The sequence below is a fragment of the Somniosus microcephalus genome, unplaced genomic scaffold (genome assembly GCF_052327205.1).
Source record: "Somniosus microcephalus isolate GS21.2 unplaced genomic scaffold, FLI_Smic_1.0 unresolved_chr4, whole genome shotgun sequence".
Lineage (NCBI taxonomy): Eukaryota > Metazoa > Chordata > Chondrichthyes > Squaliformes > Somniosidae > Somniosus > Somniosus microcephalus.
The window spans coordinates 4571417-4593203 of NW_028225182.1; the positions used below are offsets into that span (position 1 = coordinate 4571417).

At 42.9% G+C, this 21787-nt stretch overlaps 1 non-coding gene across 1 annotated transcript; it reads right to left on the reverse strand.

The window, feature by feature from the left end:
• Positions 1-6371: 6371 nt before the first annotated feature.
• Positions 6372-6444, reverse strand: trnav-uac (transfer RNA valine (anticodon UAC)). The gene has a single exon. It is a non-coding gene; the product is annotated as a tRNA-Val (tRNA).
• Between the last annotated feature and the right edge of the window lie 15343 nt (positions 6445-21787).

Sequence of the window (21787 nt, forward strand, 5' to 3'; positions counted from 1 at the left end):
ACGTGTTCACTTCCTCACCCACACATTGGGGCCGCTCAGCCTCCCCCTGCCTCAACGCGATCAGCGATGTCACCCAGTTTGTAATATTAAACCCGGAACAAGTGCCCCAGAAAGAGAGTCTGTAACCTAAATCTGTAACAGAAAGTACTGGGCTTATTAACGGTGATTCAAGCAATTATTACTCATCTCACAGACTAGATTTACTTTTATACAGTACTTTATACAATCTTTTGTCACGCTGAATTCCTTGATTAAGAATCGTAACCGGATGAGTTCCAGTCGACCACCAGGGACCAGCTATGATTCCTGTATATATATATAGATATCAACCTGAATAAGATTAGGGAGCTGTCTAGACCTCATGTCGCAATGGTAGTGCACCTGACTGCAGATCCGGAAGCTGCGTATTCAAATTATGTCGGGGTCACGGTTCCTTTGCAGCTCATATGTGTTTGGATAATTAACATATTAATTGTTATCTCACAACAATGAGAACTTGTATCAGATGTGTTTTTTATATTGGCTCAAGTGATGTAGGTCTCGCTGGCAAGGCCAACATTTATTGCCCATCCCTGGGGTGGTGGTGAGCCACTGTAGTCGCCTTTCACCACTTACAGATCTGCATCATAGAATCAGAGAATGGATACAGCATAGAAAGAGGCCATTCGGCCCGTCCAGCCCGTGCCAGCTCTCTGCAAGAGCCCTTCAGCCAGTCCCACTTCCCCGCCATCTCCCCATAGCCCTGCACATTTTATTCCTCCAGCTGCTTATCCAATATTTACATGTATCGGTATTATTTATTAATTGATTTGGGTGAATCTGTCTCATTCAAAAATATGTTCTGGCTATTTATTTCTGTCTTACTTTTAAATTACACGCAAATGACCTTATTCGGAACACCGATACACACAAATACATTGATCAATAACACACAGATACATTCACATTTATTCATCACCAGCGCAATGATAGACCCAAAATCCATTTTGAAGAATCACAGTTTCAAACACAGGTATTTATATATTAATATCCTGAAGTATGTTATAAAAGTAAAGAAAATAAATATACAACTGACTCAAGTATTTTTACATGTATGTGTAACCTTTAGGTCGATGACCTTTCGTCATTAATTCTCTATATACATATATAGAACTGGAAGATGCCAGTGCACCGTGTGAGACTGTGGCTATTGTACAGCCGGTCTGAGGGAAGTAGAAGAGGCTGGAGCACTTTAATAAGCTTTCGAATGAAGATGGATGCACCCCAATAAATGACAAACTTTTTCAGATACATTGTAAATAGATCTGTAAGCCGCAGAGTCATGAAATGCTTTTACATGTAAACACGCAAAATTAATTTGTATCTAATACAGATTGACTCATTCTAATTACAGTTATTGCGTCACTTTACTTCAGTGATCCCTAATAGTCTCATGATCAGAATTCGACACTCTTACTGCCCGGGTTCAATGCCCGTTCAGGGAAATCATATATATAACAGTTTTTTATTAAATTAAACTAATTTTGCTTCAACTCTAACGCGCAGCTAACCTGGAAAATTGTTTTAATTATTATTAATTAAACGATAATCTTAGTTCATAGAATGACATAAATGCTAATGATACTTCACTAACATATATTGAGCTTTCAATGTGATGAACTGTTATGCAGATCTCATTTTACACCATGGCCCGGATTTTACGGTGCTTCCTACAGCGAATGCACAGCATAGGCTATTGTACGCCTTCAGAATGACTACACAAGTGCCAGGTATCCGCACGGCCAGAAATTGCGGTCTGTCAAGGTTCGCTTGGACACATCCACCGCATCCGCTGCAACATCACTTTTACTGTCACAGAATTGGGCTAACTACTGCCCAGCGAATGCCCACGAAACCCTTACACCTGGTAATATCAGGCGAAAGGCCTTCTTTTACCATTGTAAGGGTTAAAATCAATATTAAAATATATTTTAAAAGTGATATAAACATACACTTACATTTAAAATTCGTTTAGGTAAATTTTTTTAAGTTTTAAAATGTTACATTTATATTTCAAAACATTAAATTTGAATTTTAAATCATAGATTCATAGAATCATAGATTGATATGGCACAGAAGGAGGCCATGCAGCCCATTGAGTCTGCACTGGCACTTTGAAAGAGCTCTTCAAATAGTCCCACTCCCCTGCTTTTCCTCATAGTCCTGCAAATTTCTCCTTTACAATTATTTATTCAATTCTCTTTGAAAGTTACTATTGCGTCTGCTCCACCGCCCTTTCAGGCAGTGCATTCCCGATAACAACAATTGGCTGCGGTAAAAAAAAAACTCCTCATCTCCCCTCTGGTACCTTTGCCGGTTAGGTTCAATCGGTGTCCTCCAGTTACCGACCCTCCTGCCACTGGAAACAGATTCTCCTTATTTACTCTTATCAAAACGTCTTGTAAATTGAAAAACCTCTATTAAATTTCCTCTTAACCTTCTGCAGATAACAATTCCAGCTTCTCAGTCTCTCAAAATAACTGAAACAGCGATTTACATGTACTTCTTGCAATTTAATATACTGTATTCGCTGCTCACGATACGGTCTCCTCTACATTGGGGAGACCAAACGCAGATTGGGCGACTGCTTTGCGGAACACCTCCGCTCAGTCCGTACGGGTGACCCTGAGCTTCTGGTCGCCTGTCACTTTAATTCACCGCTTCACTCCCACTCTGATCTCTCTGTCCTCGGGCTATTGCATTGTTCCAATGAAGCTCAACGTAAGCTCGAGGAACAGCACCTCATCTTTCGATTGGGCACTTTGCAGCCTGCCGGAATCAACATTGAGTTCAACAATTTCACATAATTATCCCTGCCCCCATTTTTCATGCAGTATGATTATTGCCATTCCCATTTGCAACATTTTATCTTTCCTGCCTCTTACAAAAGTACAGGATGTTTTTTCTATTTCTTCCTCCCCTCCTAACCCCGCCCCCCTGTCTCTGCACCTGCTTAATATCTGTTACATCTCCAACTTTTTCCAGTTCTGATGAAGGGTCCCAGACCTGAAACGTTAACTCTGTTTCTCTCACCACGGATGCTGCCTGGCCTGCTGAGTATTTCCAGTATTTTCTGTTGCTATTTCAGATTTCCAGCATCCGCAGTATTTTGCAATTATATTGAAGTTAACTCTTCCCTGGGACCACTCGCTCTTTGTGTGTGTCTCTCTTTCTTAGTCTCTATCTGTCTCTCTCTCTTTGTCTCTGCCTCTCTCTTTGTCCCTGTCTCTCTCTCTGTCTGTCTGTCTCTTCTGCCTCTTTCTCACTCTGTTCACAGGTCCATTCTAGTTCTGAGCAAACAGCACTTTTTTTCAGTTCCTCGTTAGTATAGTGGTGAGTATCCCCGCCTGTCACGCGGGAGACCGGGGTTCAATTCCCCGACGGGGAGATTTTTTTTTTTTTTTTAACAACCCCAATTTTTTAACTTCTTCCCAGCTCCTTGAAATGCTCCTTGGAAAAGTTGAACTGGAAAAGTTCAAGTGAAATAATTTTTTAAAGATTTACTGGCATATGAATAACTGTATAAAAACTTCCTGCACCTGTTCCTCGTTGGAATCGTGCTCTCCTTCTATTTCCCTCTCACTGTTGTGTGGGGCAGAGAGGAGTCATAACGGCACAGAATGAGACCATTGAATGCTTAATTAAATTCATTTATTTTGAACATGTGACCAATTATTCTTACTTCGGTGGCGTGAAACGTTATTTATTTGGAGATTTCTATTATGCTTATGGGATTCCGTACAGACAGCATCGTAGGAATCCCCTCGTGTGATTGGTTGGCCTGGCCAACGGATGATGCCGAACCGTGAGCGCCAATGGTATCCGTGGGACTTTATGCAGGCGTACGCCAGCAGGCCCAAGACCGCAAGAGTGCGAAGCTCCGGAGACACCAGTTAATTGGGATTTGTTTCTCAGTTCGGAGGCGTAAGCCGGCGACAAACCTCCGATCGCAATTTCAAGGCCCATCGTATTTTAGGAGGCTGGTTTAAAATGTTCATTACTTACGACATCAGGAATCTGGGACAAATTTTGTTCAATATAACCGGACCGGTTATTGCAGAGAATAAAAATGTTCCACTCGAACCTATCCACCCGGGTTCGATTTGGGAACTGTTGTTGTAGGAGGCGAACATGATAGTCGCTGCACTACGGAAACCACGGCAAAGCGAATCAGCAGCGAACATAAAATCTCATGGTGATCATTTTCAGATTCAATGCAGTCAGCCATTAAATAAAGTGAAATAATTTTACAGTGAAAAGATTTGGAAGTGTTACTCGTATCTGTGCCTTTAATTAAAGTTTGAGGCGTCTGACTCCCGTTCATGTCTCTGAATAAGAAAGAGAGGCTTGACGTTGCCCAGACTGCACTGTGCCTGATGTTTGTGAACTCATTCTTTATATTGAGCGGTTTCTCATTCCTTGATCGGCGTCAGGTTTAGCTCAGCCGTAACTTCGCAGCTTCAATTTAATTGTATGCTCGACCTCTTTCTCACCGCGGGCGTTGCATGGTGATTTTATTGTCATATTCAATCCCCTTCTTCGACAGCGAAACAAATTGTAGCCGTGATTTTAAACCTATGCTGCGTGATTCACAGCGATCACCTTTAAATGTTTCAAAAAAACAGTCCTTTAACCTCCGCCACATGGTTTCGATTCCTGGTCAGGAAAGTGACTTTTATAACAGATTTTAAATCACAACCTGATGAAATTGACTACATTCAGCTGATTTGAAAAAATTAGAATTGTATAAATTACCATTACTTACCCCATAACTTTCATTTGCAGAACGAAAGAATTAATAGCTTTGCTATTTAAAAATATTTTGTTTGTCTATTCTTCCGACCAAAGTGAATAACCTCACATTTCCTACATTATATTCCATCTGCCACCTTATTGACCGCCCACTCACTTAATCTGTCTATATCCCATTGTAGGCTCTTTGTGTCCTCCTCACAGCTTACTTTCCCACCTAGCTTTGGATCATCAGAAAACTTGGATACATTACACTCTCTCCCTTCATCTAAGTCAGTAATATAGACTGTAAATAGCCGAAGCATGCACACTTGATCCTTGCGGCACACCACCAGTTACAGCCTGCCAACCTGAAAATCACCCGATAATTCCTGCTCTACTATTTTCTGTCCGTTAACCAATCCTCTATTCTTGCTAATACATTACCTCCAGTCCCATGAGCCCTTATCTTGTGCAACAAGCTTTAACGTGTTTCCTTATCGAATGCCTTTTGGAAATCCAAATATGCTGCCTCCACTGGTTCCCCTTATAGTTCCAATGAATGTCTGAAGCAGAACATCCCGTTGTGCGAATGTAGCCTGTTGGTCGGACAATGCTACATGTAAGGAAGCAGTGTGGTAAGGAGATAAGGGAAGTGATACTCTGGTAACAAGGTCGGGTAATAAAAATAGAAAGTGCTGGAAACACTCAACAGGTCAGGCAGCAGCTGTGGAGAGAGAAGCAGATTTAACGTTTCCGGTCGAAAACCTTCCATCAGAAGGTGGGCAGTTGTGTTCGGTTGCACTATTAAACGTGCAAATTGTCACGTAGTAAAGATAAGGAGAAGATATCAAATGTTTGGAACAGATACTTTAGAATTCGATAAAGGTTTGATTAACTTGTATATCGAACTCGGAAATATAACGTGTTGGAGTTCCTCGGCTAAAATTCGCAAAGATTTGTTTAAGAGCTGTTGTTAATTATATGTCTAATTATTGCGGGATTAATAAATCTGACATTTAATGCTGCGAACACTTTTGCTGCACTGCGCGTTCTCCAGCTGTGCTCGGAGCGCCGTCCCCTTCAATCCATCGCTCACAGGGACTGTTCCATTCAGCATTTTTTTTCTCTGGGCCTTGGTGAAATTTCATAGATTGAAAGCGACGCCTCTCAACCCCAAGCTCGTCACCGACATGCTAAGCGCTGCACAGCAACCGCACTCTGCTCCCGTGAGATGGAAGCCCGGGAGATGTTTCAAGCTCGAGTGCAGTTACAAGCAGAACTCATTCAAAGAAAGTCCACATCATTGAGACGCCTGAGTCTTTGCACCGAACTCCTTCCCAAAGAGTTGAGATTCATGTGGGGGTGACTTGGGCACATGCATTAACCGAAAGCGTTGTTTTGCAGAATGGAAGAAATGCTCACAGTAAGGGACAGTCGAAAGTTGAGTAATTTAACTTTAATAATTTGTGAAAGTTTATTCATTCACGAAGATTTATACCCTATCAGAATTTACGCACTGTGTATTTTAGGAGTCTGCTTTAAATTATTCGTTGCTTCTGTCACAAGAAAGCTGTAAAATTTATTTCACAGAAAAATAAAGTTTCCGCCCGGGCTCGAACCGGGGATCTTTCGCGTGTAAGGCGAACGTGATAACCGCTACACTACGGAAACCTCTGCTTATTTAAGCATCGAAAAAGCACTGTTCCGACAAAAGGGACACTACAGAATCGCTGTTTCTGCAATGATTTCCTTTCACTGGTATTTCTCTGACCGAAATGCACAAGTCAAAAATGTTCCTTTCAAACTCATTAAACTGCCGAATTTCCTTCCCTCTGGTTTAACCCAGGAGTTTAAATTGTTCTGCAAACCATGAACCAGGTTCACCTGAATTCCAAGGTGTGTAAGGAAATCAAGCATCAAAACCCCTTTCATTAATCCCAGGGATTCAGGCAATTTTCTGATCGCAAAGCGCTTTCTCACCTTGTCAATATCTCTCGTCTATTTGCCGGTGTTTCCCGATTCTGCCTGTCTCTCTGGCTCTGTTTATTCTGTGTGACCACCTGCAGGTTGATTTTGAGCGAATACCTGTGCTTGTGTCTTGTCACTTTAAATAAATGAGGAATTGTGGCGCTTCCCTCCCTGACACTGGGGAAAGAGTGAGACATGTCTTTGGAGCACGTGTCTGGTTATTGTGAAACGGCAAAGAAAACAATAATTCTGGAATTACTCGGAAGAACAGTGACCCCGTCGTGAATTGAACACGCAGCATTTTGATCGATATTCAGACGCGCTACTGTTCCGACACGAGCTCCCACAATGCAAAGCGCGCTGTTTTTATATACACACGTTTCACAAACACTGTTTCATTCCTCCTGCCTTCTCCTGATTCCTCAGTGTCATGTACAGAAGCGCCTGATGCCCTCATTTGTTTAAGTAACAAGGAGACACAAACACAGGTATTCCTTCAAAATCAACCCGCAGGTGGCCACAGACACAATAAATAGAGCCAGAGAGAAAGACAGAATCGGGAATCTCCGGGAAATAGATAAGAGATATTTACAAGGATTAAAGCGCTTTGCGATCAGAAAATTGCCTGAACCCCTGTGGTTAATGAAAGGGATTTTGCTGCTTGAGTTCCTGATACGCCTTGGGCTTCTGGAGAACTTGTTTCGTAGTTTGCAGAAACACGGCTCAGACATGCTGTTGTGACCGGGCCGGAGCCACCAGGTACCTGACTGCAATCAGCGACAATGAAAATCACTTTTAACCGGCCCGGCTAGCTCAGTCGGTAGAGCTTGAGACTCTTAATCAGTGGATCGTGAGTTCGAGCCCCACGTTGGGCGGTAGTTATTTTGTTAAACTTTTATGTTGCTTTCAAAGCGTCATTAATTGAACGATAACCTTGTTTTGCACAATGAAAGAAATGCGACCTGACAAAATGCTGCAGATGCTGGAAATCTGAATTGAAACAGAAAATGCTGGAGATACTCAGCAGGTCAGGCAGCTTCTGCGAAGAGAGAAACAGAGTTAACGTTTCAGGTCGATAACCTTTCGTCAGAACTGGAAAAAAGACTTAATGGAACAGATTTTTAAGCAAGTGTAGGGGATTCTATGAGATCATGGCTGATCTCCTGCCTCAATTCCATTCACCGGCCCTATCGCCATATCCCTTGATGCCCTTACCGTCAGAAATCTACCGACTTCTGTTTTGAACATACCCAATGACTGTGCCTCCACAGCCCTCTGGGGTAGAGAATTCCAAAGATTCACCTCCCTCTGTGTGAATAAATTTCTTCTCCTCTCAGTCCTGAATGGCCTAACCTTTATCCTGAGGCTGCGGCCCCTGGTTCTAGACTCCCCAGCCAAGGGAAACATTCTCCCAGCATCCAACCGATCAAACCCTGTAATAATTTTGCATGCTTAATGAGATCCCCTCTCATTCTTCCGAATTCAAGAGATTGCAGGCCTGGTTTACTCAATCTCTTCTCATACGAGGTCAGTGACAGTCTTGCAAATGGCGACTTTATATTCGGTAGTGGGGTCATGGTCCAGGCGGAGGTAGGATGAGGTGTTGGAGAGTTGGCGTACAGCTTCTGCTAGGTCGAGGTCGGTTCGCCAAACAGCAACAGCACAACCCTTGTCAGCAGGTTTTGTGCTTTGCATGTTAACTGTTAACTGTTACCCATATCTCATTTTACACAATATATGGGCTACTCCAGCTCCTAATTCTTTTGTTCTTAGTTGTTATTTCCTCACACAGGACAGCAGTCTCGCCCCTGGACAAGCAGAAGGAGCAAGTTCCAACAAAATGATTCCGCAAACGTGATAACTGCTACACTGTGGAACGGTCTCCACTTTCAGTAACAGGTCAGATGGAAATGTAAAATTTTTTTGAGGATGTAACTGGTAGAATAGATAAGGGAGAACCAGTGGATGTGGTGTATTTGGACTTTCAGAAGGCTTTCGATAAGGTCCCACATAAGAGATTGGCGTGCAAAGTTAAAGCACATGGGATCGGGGGTAAGGTACTGACTTGGATAGAGAACTGGTTGGCAGACAGGAAGCAAAGAGTATGTCTAAACGGGTCTTTTTCCAAGTGGCAGGCAGTTACTAGTGGGGTAGGGCAGGGATAAGTGCTAGGACCCCAGCTACTCACAATATATATTAATGATCTAGAAGGTTGAACTAGATGTAATAACTCCAAGTTTGCAGACGACACAAAGCTGGGTGGGCATGTGTGCTGTGAGGAGGATGCAGAGAAACTCCAGTATGATATGGACAGGTTAGGTGATTTAGCAGAAGCATGGCAGATGCAGTATAATGTGGATAAATGTGAGGTTATCAACTTTGGTGGCAAAAACAGGAAGACTGCTTATTATCAGAATGTCAATAGATAGGGAAAAGGGGAACTGCAATGAGACCTGGGTGTCCGTGTGCACCAATCGCTGAAGGTCAGCATGCAGGTGCAGCAGGTGGTTAACAAGGCAAATGTTGGCCTTTATTGTGAGAGGTTTCGAGTACAGGAGCAAGGATGTCTTGCTGCAGTTGTACAAGGCCTTGGTGAGGCCATACCTTGAGTATTGTGTGCAGCTTTGGTCACCTTATCTGAGGAAGGATGTTCTTGCCATGGAGGGAGTGCAGCGAAGATTCACCAGACTGATACATGGGATGGCAGGAATGACGTACGAAGACAGATTGAGATGATTAGGCTTACATTCGCTAGAGTTTAGAAGAACGAGAGGGGATCTCATTGAAACTTACAAAATTCTAACAGGACTAGACACACTAGATGCAGGAAGAATGATCCCGATGGTGCGGGAATCCAGAACCAGCAGTCACAGTCTAAGGATAAGGGGTAAGCCACTTAGGGCTGAGATGAGGAGGAATTTCTTCACCCAGAGAGTGGTGAACCTGTTGAATTCTGTACCACAGAAGGCAGTTGAGGCCAATTCATTAAATATATTCAAGAAGGAGTTGGATATATTTCTTAAGGCTGAAGAGATAAAGGGATATGGGGAGAAAGCAGGGACAGGGTACTGAATGTGGATGATCAGCCATGATCTCATTAAATGGCGTTGCAGGCTCGAGGGGCTTCTCTTTTATGTTTCTATGTGAATGGAGCAGGTGAACTGCTGAATCCCACTTTTAAGGGATGTCCCAAAGTGCTTGACGTTGCTGTGAAATTAAATGAGTTCCGCTTGGTAATTAAATGTAAAGACTGTCACAAGTGGGATTCGAACCCGCCACCTCCAGAGCAGACTGCGACCTGAACGGAGCGCCTTAGACCGCTCGGCCATCCTGATTTGTTTTATTAATTTCGGAATCTCATCACTTCCACATGAAGAACGTTCCGTCCGGGTGCTTGTTCAATGCTGTTGAAGACTCATTTGCCGGGATATCATCTCCCCCGGGGTTTTCCTGAGCTTGTGCTCGGTGTATGGGGAGGTTTGTCCCGGGTCCCTGGAATCTTGCAGCTCCAGGGATGAGCAGTAACAATCTGAGCTCTGGAGCTGGGGAAAAGCGAATAATTAATGGGTTTGTTTTCGGGCCTGAAATGCGGCTTAGATCTGTTGGTATTAACCAAGGCCGCGGCTGCGAGATATTTCAGTTTGTTCACGTTTAATCAGAGGAATATCCGCAGTCAGGAGCTGAAAAGGACCAAGAGCTGAAAAAACACCAGAAGAAAGATAAGAAATATCAGCAATTGTGATCAACTCTTTAATGTGTGTTCTGGTAGTTTAGTGGTTTAATTGTTTTAATCAACATTCATTCACCGAAAGCGTTGTTTTGCAGAATGAAAGAAATGCTCACAGTAAGGGACAGTCGAAAGTTGAGTAATTTAACTTTAATAATTTGTGAAAGTTTATTCATTGACGAAGATTTATACCCTATCAGAATTTGCGCACTGTGTATTTTAGGAGTCTGCTTTAAATTGTTCGTTGCTTCTGACACAAGAAACCTGTGAAATTTATTTCACAGAAAGATAATGTTTCCGCCCGGGCACCTTTCGCGAGTGAGGCAGACGTGGTAACCGCTACACTACGGAAACCTCTACTTAATTCAGCATCGAGAAAGCACTGTTCAGACAGAAGGGACACTACAGAATCGCTCCTTCTGCAATGATTTCCTTTAACTGGCATTTCTGTGACCGAAATGCACAAGTCAAAAATGTTCCTTTCAAACTCATTAAACTGCCGAATTTCCTTCCCTCTGGTTTAACCCAGGGGTTTAAATTGTTCTGCAAACCATGAACCAGGATCACCTGAATTCCAAGGTGTGTAAGGAAATCAAGCATCAAAAGCCCTTTCATTAACCACAGGGATTCAGCCAATTTTCTGATCGCAAAGCGCGTTCTCACCTTGTCAATATCTCTCGTGTGTTTGTCCTCGGCTAAAATTCGCAAAGATTTGTTTAAAAGCTGTTGTTAATTATACTTCTAATTGTTGCAAAATTAATAAATCTGACATTTATCGTTGCGAACACTTTTACTGCTCTGCGCGTTTCCCAGCTGTGCTCGGAGCGCCGCCCCCTTCAGTCCATCGCTCACAGGGTCTGTTCCATTCAGCGTTTCTATTCTCTGGACCTTGGTGAAATTTCATAGATTGAAAGCGACGCGACTCAACCCCGAGCTCGTCACCGACTCGCTAACCTCTGCACAGCGACCACACTCTGCTCCCGTGAGATGGAGGCCCAGGAGCTGTTTCAAGCTCGAGTGCAGTTACAAGCAGAACTCATTCAAAGAAAGTCCAAGTCATTGAGGCGCCTGATTCTTTGCACCTTCCCAACGTGTTGAGATTCATGTGGGGGTGATTTGGGCACGCCTTTCCCCACATTGCAACACTTCAAATGTACTTCAATGGTTATAAAGCGCTTTGGGACGTCCTGAGTTCGTGAAAAGCTCTGTATCAATGCCAGTGTTTTTTTTTTTTGCAGAAGTTCGAACAGCAAGTACATAATTCGTGGGCAAAATAAAGGATCGTCCGGGATTTGAACCGTTGACTTCTCGTCAGTTATCGAACTAATAGTCCCGAAGGGAGAATCATACCTCTAAAGCAACGAGCAAACTGATAGATAAAACTGGAAATAAGAGCTAACCATTGTAAAACCATTTTTTCTGTGCGGTTTTACTTGATGATCAGAGCACTTGAGACCGAGACAATGACTTTGCCTTTTGGACCTGTCTTCTCAAGCGCCGCCCGGTCCCAGACCTACAGTTAATGAGCTGTGGTTCAGATATTGGATGGGATAAAAATTGATAAAGAGGAGGTACTAGAAAGGCTGGCTGCAAACCTTTTGTTTATATTCTCTTCTGGACGCCGGTTTGCTGCAGCTCTCTTTTTCCCATAACATACTGAAAACCAAGGAGCCGACTGGTTAAAAGTAGTGGAGATAAGAGGTAACTATTGTAAAAACCATTTTGTGTATGTGGCTATTCTTGATGAGCACAGCACTTGAAACCGAGACAGTGACTGTGCCTTTTGGACCTGTCTTCTGAAGCGCCGCCCGGTCCCAGACCTACAGTTATTGAGCTGTGGTTGAGATATTGGATGTGATAACAATTGTTAAAGAGGAGGTGCCAGGAAAGCTGGCTGTATTTATGTCCATAAGTCACCAGGACCAGATGAAATGCATCCTAGGATGCTCAGGGAAGCGCAGGTGGAAATTGTGAAGTTACTGGCCAGAATCTTCCAATACTCATTGGATATGGCGGTGGTGCCAGACGTGTGGAGAATTGCAAATGTTACACCCTTGTTCAAAAAGGAGTATAAGGTTCAAACCAGCAACTACAGGCCAGTCAGCTTAACGTCGGTAGTCAGGAAGCTTTTAGACAGGATAATCCTGGACAAAATGACCGGTCACTTGGACAAGTATGGATGAATTAAGGAAAGTCTGCACGGATTTGTTAAAGGCAAATCGTCTTTTACCAACTTGATTAAATTATTTGATGAGGTGAAAGAAAGGGTTGATGAGGGAAATGCGGTTGATGTGGTGAACATGGACTTCCAAAAGGCACTTGATAAAGTGCCGCATAACAGGCTTGCCAGCAATGTTGAAGCCCATGGAATAAGAGGGACAGTGGCAGCATGGATGTGAAATTGGCTAAGAGATAGGAAACAGAGTAGTGGTGAACGGTTATTTCTCTGACTGGAGGAAGGTTTTCCCCAGGGGTCGGTACTAGGACCACGGCACATCTTGACATATATTAATTATTTGGAGTCAGGTGTCCAGGGCACAATTTCAAAACTTGCTGATGATACAAAACTTGGAAGTATAGTGAGCAGTGAGGAGTGTAGTGATAGACTCCAAGTGGACATGGACAGGCTGGTGGAATGGGCGGACATGTGGCAGATGAAGTTAAATGCAGAAAACTGTGAAGTGATACATTTTGGTTGGAAGAATGAGGAGAGGCAATATAAATTAAAGGATACATTTCCAAAGTGGGTGCAGGAACAGAGAGACCTGGGGGTATATGTGCACAAATCATTGAAGGTGGCAGGACAGGTTGAGAAATCAGTTTAAAAAGCTTATGGAACCCGGGGCTTTACAGATAGAGGCATAGAGCACAAAAGCAAGGAAGTTATGATGAACCTTTATAAAACACTGGTTCGGCCTCAACTGCAGTATTCATGTTCCAGAAAATGTTATTCTGTGCAATAACAGGTCCTGTTAAATTGAACAAAAGTTGCACAAGACACCTGGTGACATAAGCAATGAACATTTTAAACCAGACTCCTGAAATACATTGGCCTGGAAATTGCGATCGGGGGCTCGCCACCGGCTAAGGCCTCGGAATCGAAAAACAAATCCGAATTACCTGGTGTCTCCGGAGCTTCGCACTCTTGCCGCCCTGGGCCTGCTGGCGTCCGCCTGCTTAAAGGCCCACGGATCCCAGGGGCGCACACGGTTCGCAAGCATCCCTGAGATCACATGGGCCAGACCAACCAATCAAAAAGGGGGGTTCCTCTGAGGGTAATGGGGATTCCATTTATGTACAGAAACCCCACAACATAGTCGACATCTCCAAATAAATAACATTTCACACCACGGAAATAAAAATAAATGATGACTTGTTCAAACTTAATGAAATTAATTAAACATTTAAAATACAATTTTTAATTTTATGAAATATATATTTGAACATTTTAAAGCGGGCCAGAGTTTACCTAAACTAATTTAAAATGTATGTATGTGTATATCATTAAAAAAAAATATTTTAACATTTATTTTCACCCGTGCACTGGCAAAAGAAGGTCTTACGCCTGCTATTAGGCTGGATAGCTCTTTCGACCAACGTGGACACGAAGGGCCGAATGGCCTCTTTCTGTGCCGTAAATTTCTATGATTCTATTACCAGGTGTAAGGCTTTCCAGGGCATCCGCTGGGCAGTAGTTAGCCCAACTCTGCACCAGCAAAAGTGATGTTGTAGCGGATGCGGTGGCTCTGTCCCAGCGAAACTTGACAGATCACAAGTTCTGGGCTTTCGGGCGTGCGGAAACCTGGAACTTGCGGGGTGGTTCTGAAGGCATACGAGAGCCTACGCTGTGCATTCGCTGTCGGAAGCACCGTAAAATCCGGGCTATGGTGTAAAATGAGATATGCATAACAGTTCATCACATAGAAAGCACAATACACGTTATTGAAGTATCTTTAGCATTTAATTCATTCTGCAAATTAAGATTATCGGTTAATTAATGGTAATTAAAATATTTGTTCACAATAGATACATGTAAGTAATTTTACAAGTTGGTTTAAATTAATTAAAGACTGTTACAAAAATTGCTTCCCTGACCAGCCGCGGCGGTGAGCACGCCGAATCCTAACCACTAGACTACCAGGGAACACGGAATAATAATGCGATAATTGTAAATAGAATGGGTCAATCCGTATTGGATACAAATTCGTTTTGATTGTTTACATCAAAAAGCAATTCATGACACTGCGGCTTACAAATCTAGTTACATGTACCTGAAGCTATGATAAATTGACCCTTAGTGTTAGGGGGATTAAACACGTGGGGTTACCGGGATAGGGTGGGGTATGTGTTGGTGTATGGGTTACGGGTACCGGGTGGGATATGTGTCGGTGCAGGCTCGATGGGCCGAAATGGCCTCTATCTGCACTGTGGGGTTTCTGTGATTCTGTGATTTATTGGGGTGCATTTATCTTCATTCGAAACCTCAGTAAAATGCTCCAACCTCTTCTGTTTCCCTCATACCGGCTGTGCAACAGCCACAACTCAAATGTAACCTCACACGGCGCGCTGGCGTCTTCCAGTTCTATATCTGTATATAGAGAATTAATGACGAAAGGTCATCGACCTAAAGATTACACGTACATGTAAAAATATTTATAGCATTCAGGACTCAACATCGAGTTCAACAATTTCAGACCATAACCTCTGCTCCTATTTTTTCAGATGGCAGCTGTTGATGATTCTGCCATTCCCATTTACACCTCCTCTGGTCCCATCTCTCCTTCCTTTACTTGTCCCATTGCCATCTCCTTTTGCCTCGCACCTTCATCCCTTTTGTCATTTAATCTCTCCTGCCTTCCACCTTATCACTAATATTGCCTCTTGCTGTTTCCTCCTCTCCCCCATTTGCCTAAAATCTGTTTCATCTCTAACTTCTCCCAGTTCTGACGAAAGGTCATCGACCTGAAACGTTAACTCTGTTTCTCTCTCCACAGATGCTGCCTGAGTTGCTGAGTATTTCTAGAATTTTCTGTTTTTATGTCAGATTCCCAGCCTCTGCAGTATTTCGCTATTGCATACTTTACTCCAAATAGACTCACATGCATTGATAAATATTGTGACGGTGCAATGCAACGTTCCCTAGTGGGTAGGATTCAGCGTTCTCTTGGATTTGATTCCCGGTCAGGGGAGTAACAGTTTTTAATTCGAGACCTGATTTAAATGAATTACATGACTTTCATGTGGAAAAAAGAATAATTGGTTTAAACATCATTTATTAATCCATAAAGTTATTTTGTGGAACTTCAATCATTTAATTAGCCCTCAGCATGTGATGAACCTTTATCCCGAGCTCATTGTATTTTTGGAGCCTTGGTGTAAAATCTTGAGTGTTTATGACACGGACCCAGCCCCAGAATCGCCACTGTGAAAGTAGGAAACTGCTCGAAATACACAACAGGGCGGGCAGTTTGTGAAAAACAATTAAACTTTTGGCGTGTAGACTTTTCACAGAAATGGAACCAGCTTCGTGTGACAATATGAGCTGTGACTGTGTGTACATGGGTGGCATGTTTCTATATCAAGTGAGTGTTTGTGTTCTGATGCGATCCTTTGCATGTCATTGAGTCATAGAGTCATAGCGGCACAGAAGGAGGCCATTCGGCCGTTCGAGTCCGTGCCGGCTCTCTGTGGAGCAATCCAGTCAGTCCCATTCCCCCCGCTCGATCCCCGTAGCCCTGAAAGTTTATTTCCCTCAAGTGCCTATCCAGTCTCCCCTTGTGTGTCAGTTGTACATTTAATTTCTTGACTTTTATCATATGCAGCAGGTTGTCAATATATAAATATCTGTGTTTGAAAGTGAGATTCTTCTAAATGGATTTTAGGTGTATCAGTGAGCTGGTGATGAATAAATGTGATTGTATCTGTGTGTTATTTCTCAATGCATTTGTGCGTAACTGTGTTCTGTATAAATGTATTTGCGTGGCATTTAAAAGGAATACAGACATAAAGAGCCAGAACATGCTTTTTGAATGAGACAGATTCCCCCTAATAAATAAATCAATAACACAGATGCATGGAAATCTTGGATAAGTGCCTGAAGGAAATAAAATGTGCAGGGCTCCTGGGAAAGGGCGGGGGAGTGGGACTAGCTGAAGGGCTCTTGCAGAGAGCCGGCACGGGCTGGACGGGCCGAATGGCCTCCTTCTGTGCTGTATCCATTCTCTGATTCTATGATGTAGATCTATCTGTAAGTGATGAAAGGCGACTACAGTGATTCACCACCACCTCGGTGATGGGCAATAAATGCTGGCCTTGCCAGCAAAACCTACATCCCAGGAACGAATATAAAAAAATATATCTAATACCAGTACTCATTGTTGTGAGTTAACAAATAAGATATTAATTGTCCAGACTGATATGAGCTGTAAAAGAATAGTCACCCGACATGTTTTGAACACGCAGCTTTCTGATTTGGAGTAAGACACGCTACCGTTGCGCCAGAAGGTCTGGACAGCTTTTGCTTTGTATTCAAGTTCATATATACAAAAGTATCATACCTGGTTCCTGGTGGTCGAATGACACTCACCTGCTTTCGATTCTCAATCAAGGAATTTATGTTGACACAAGATTTGGGAACAGTAAATTACAGAAAGATAATTCAAGTTTGTGAGACGAGTGATAATTGCTTTAATCTTGGTTAATAAATCCATTACTTTCTGTTACAGATTTCGGTTACAGACGCTCTTTTCGTGACATTTGTTCCGCGTTTAATTTTGCAAACTGGGAGAGATCGCTGATCGCGGGGAGACAGTGGGAGCTTCAGCGGCCCCACTGTCAGGATGTGGAAGGATTCACGTTAGGGGCGTGCGGGGGGAATCAGTGACATTTTTTGTAAAGGGCAGCGGGGGAGAAGGACTGAGAGCATTCAGTGTGGGACAGAAGCTGTTTAAATTGAGGCAGCACATTGCCGATCAGCACAGAGGGAGTTAACTGACTCAGTGCCCCTCTGCTGCTGCTACAGAGCCGGTGATTTCCACATTGTAGCGGTTATCAGATTCGAGCCCGCGTGGAAATAAATATGTTTTAAACTTGCTGTGCCGAACAAACAGAGGCGAATTGATTCTCCTGTCAAAAGGGCCACAGCGGCTTCTACCTTGTTCTTTAATTGCTCTTTATTTCACTTCACTGAGTTAGGTATATTTCTTATGGCTAAAGGGATCAAGGAATATGTGGAGAAGGCAGGGACAGGGCACCTAATTTGGATGATCAGCCATGATCTCATTGACTGACGGAGCAGGCTCGACAGACCGAATGGCCTACTCCTGCTCCTACCTTCTATGTTTCTCTGTTTCTATGAATAGATAACTTTGAGTGAGAGAAAACTGATCCAGAAATATAATCCATTAATCTGCAGGGTGGCCGTCAGTAAGAAGCCATTTCTCTCTGGATCCGGCAGCGATTCTGGTTTCAGGCTCAAGATTGCCGGTACTGTCGATAGATTTTTGTTGAGTAAGGGTATTAAGGGTTAAGGAATCAAAGCGGGTAGCTGGAGTGAAGATACAGACTAGCCCTGATCTAATTCAATGATGGAACAGGCTCGAGGGGCTGAATGGCCTCCTCCTGTTCCTATGGAGTCGCTGCAATGCAATGCACTCGATGCTGGACGGTTTCTGGTGTGTAATAGTTATCGCATTCCGCTAACACACGAAAACTCAATGGTTCGGAAGTGGGTAGAGGCAATTTAATGCCTTTTCTCCATTCAAGATTACTAAATATGAAAAAAGGAATAATTTACATTTTTGAACAAATAAAACACGCATTGTCAGGCGAATTATACCTTTCAAATGGCAGCGTTACAGTGAGTGAAGTAATTCTGAATAATATGTCCCATATAGGACACAGTTTGGGTTGCGGTACTGTAAGCAGAGTTTGGGGAAAATTGGCATGATTTAGGGAATCTCCCCCTCGCGTGTCGCTACATTAAAGAGGTTCAGAATGCGGAAGCAAAATAACACAGATTAATAGGAAAACACAGGGTGAGCGACGGGATTCGAAGTGCAGTTTGAATCGGTCTGTCTGGGTGTCCTTTCAATAACTAACAAAGAAAGCGCGTCTCCAATAATGTCCCACACCGTGTTATGATTCAGGAAACTGAGACGGGGGTAGAAATAAGAAAAAAAAAGAGTGATATAGAGAAGAGTAAGAGAGAAGGGGAAAAATACTGTTTCCACGGAGAACTAATGCAGAATCCCCTCTGCTGCGCCTGGGGTGGCCTCCTGCAGCCCGGATACATTAACATCCTAACAGCTCATTAACTGTACGAGTGGGACCGGGCGGCGCTTCAGAAGACAGGGCGAAAAGGCAAAGACACTGTGTCGGTCTCATCTGCTCTGCTCATCAAGAATAGCCACACACACAAAATGGTTTTCGCATGGTTACCTCTTATCTGCATTACCGCCAATCAGTCGGCTCTTTGGTCTAGGGGGTTTGATTCTCGCTGCTTGAAACTTGCGAGATATTGTGGGTTGAAATCCTGGACGTACACTACTTTTGTCCACGGATTTTGAACTTGCAGTTGAAACTATTGCAAAGAAAGTCTCCCATTGACACAGCGCTTTTCACGAGCTCAGGACAGCCCAAAGCGCTTTACAACCATTGCAGTATCTTTGAAGTGTTGTAAGGTGGGGAAAGATGTGCCCAAATTCCCCCCACGTGAATCTAAACTCTTTGGGAAGGAGTTTGGTGGAAAGACTCAGGCTCCTCAATGTCTTGGACTTTCTTTGAATGAGTTCTGCCTGTAACTGCACTCGAGCTTGAAACAGCTTCTGGGACTCCATCTCACGGGAGCAGAGTGTGGTCGCTGTGCAGCGGTTAGCGAGTCGGTGACGAACTCGGGGGTGAGACACGTCGCTTTCAATCTATGAAATTTCACCAAGGGCCAGAGAATAGAAACGCTGAATGGAACAGTCCCTGTGAGCGATGGATTGAAGGGGACGGCGCACCGAGCACAGCTGGAGAACGCGCAGTGCAGCCAAAGTGTTCGCAACATTAAATGTCAGAGTTATTAATCCTGCAATAATTTGACATATAATTAACAACAGCATTTAGACAAATTCTTGCGAATTTTAACCGGAGAACTCAAATACGTTATAGTTCCGATCTCGATATACAAGTTAATCAAACCTGTATCGGATTCCAAAGTATCTGTTCCAAACGTCACTTGTACATCCTTTCCTCGCCTCTTCTACCCGGCCCCTCAAACTATTACAGCTGTTCAAATGGATGCTTCACCTCACCTAATACAAATTCTCGAACTGATACACTATCTCAAATTAATACACCTCAAAAAAATATAGCACCTCAAAGTAATACAGCACCTCAAACCAATTCAGCTCCTCAATCTAATGCGCACCTCAAACTAATCGAGCACCTCAAACAAATACAGGTCAAACTAATATGGCACATCAAATTATTACAGAACCTCAAACTAGTACACCTCAAAATAATACACTACCTCCAACTAATAAAAATTCTCAAACTAATACACTATGTCATAATAGTACAACACCTCAAGCTAATACACTGTGTCAAAATAATACAACACCTCAAAATAATACAGCCCCTCAAACTAATATCGCGGCTCAAACTAATGCAACAGCTCAAAATCATACACCTCAAAATAGTACACTGCATCAAACGAATACAAAACCTCAAACGAATACAGCAACTCAAACTAATACAGCCTCTCAAACTAATAAAGCACCTCAAACTAATACAGCACCTCAAAATAGTACACTACATCAAACGAATACAAAACCTCAAACGAATACAGCAACTCAAACTAATGCAGACCCTCAAACTAATAAAGCACCTCAAACTAATACAGCACCTCAAACTAATACAGCGCCTCAAACTAATACAGCACCTCAAACTAATAGAGCATCTCAAACTAATACAGCACCTCAAACTAATACAGCACCTCAATCTAATACAGAGCCTCAAACTAATACAGCACCTCAAATAAATACGGCATCTCAAACTAATACAGCACCTCAAACTAATACAGCACCTCAAACTAATACAGCACCTCAAAATAATACAGAGCCTCAAACTAATACAGTGCCTCAAACTAATACAGCACCTCAATCTAATACAGCACCTCAATTGAATACAGCGCCTCAAACTAATACAGCACCTCAAACTAATGCAGCATCTCAAACTAATACAGCCCCTCAAACTAATACAGCACCTCAAACTAATACAACACCTCAAACTAATACAGCACCTCAAATTAATACAGCACCACAAACTAATACAACACCTCAAACTAATGCAGCATCTCAAACTAATACAGCCCCTCAAACTAATACAGTGCCTCAAACTAATACAGCGCCTCAAACTAATACAGCGCCTCAAATTAATACAGCACCACAAACTAATACAACACCTCAAACTAATAAAACACCTCAAGCTAATACAGCGCCTCAAATTAATACAGCACCTCAAACTAATACAACACCTCAAACTAATACAGCGGCTCAATATAATACAGCACCTGAAACTAACACAGCCCCTTAAACTAATACAGTGCATCAAACTAATGTAGCACCTCAAGTCATAGAAAGATAGAGGATAGGAGCAGGAGTAGGCCATTCGGCCCCTCGATCCTGTTCCTTCATTCAATGAGATCATGGCTGATCATCCAAATTCAGTACCCTGTCCCTGCCTTCTCCCCATATCCCTTGATCCCTTTAGCCTTAAGAAATATATCTAACTCCTTCTTGAATATATTTAATAAATAAATTGGCCTCAACTGCCTTCTGTGGTAGACAATTCCACAGGTTCACCACTCTCTGGGTGAAGAAATTCCTCCTCATCTCAGTCCTAAATGGCTTACCCCTTATCCTTAGACTGTGGCCCCTGATTCTGGAGTCTCCCACCATCGGGAACATCCTTACTGCATCTAGTCTGCCTATTCATATTAGAATTTTTTAAGTTTCAATGAAATCCCCTCTCATTCTTCTAAACTCCAGCGAGTGTAAGCCCAATCGACCCAATCTCTCCTCATACGTCATTCCTGCCATCCCAGGTAAATCAATACAGCATGTAAAACTAATAAAGCACCTCAAACTAATACGGCACCTCAAACTAATACAGCACCTCAAACTAATACAGCACCTCAAACTAATACGGCACCTCAAACTAAAACAGCACCTCAAACTAATACAGCACCTCAAACTAATACAGCACCTCAAACTAATACAGCCCCTCAAACTAATACAGCACCTCAAACTAATACAGCGCCTCAAACTAATACAG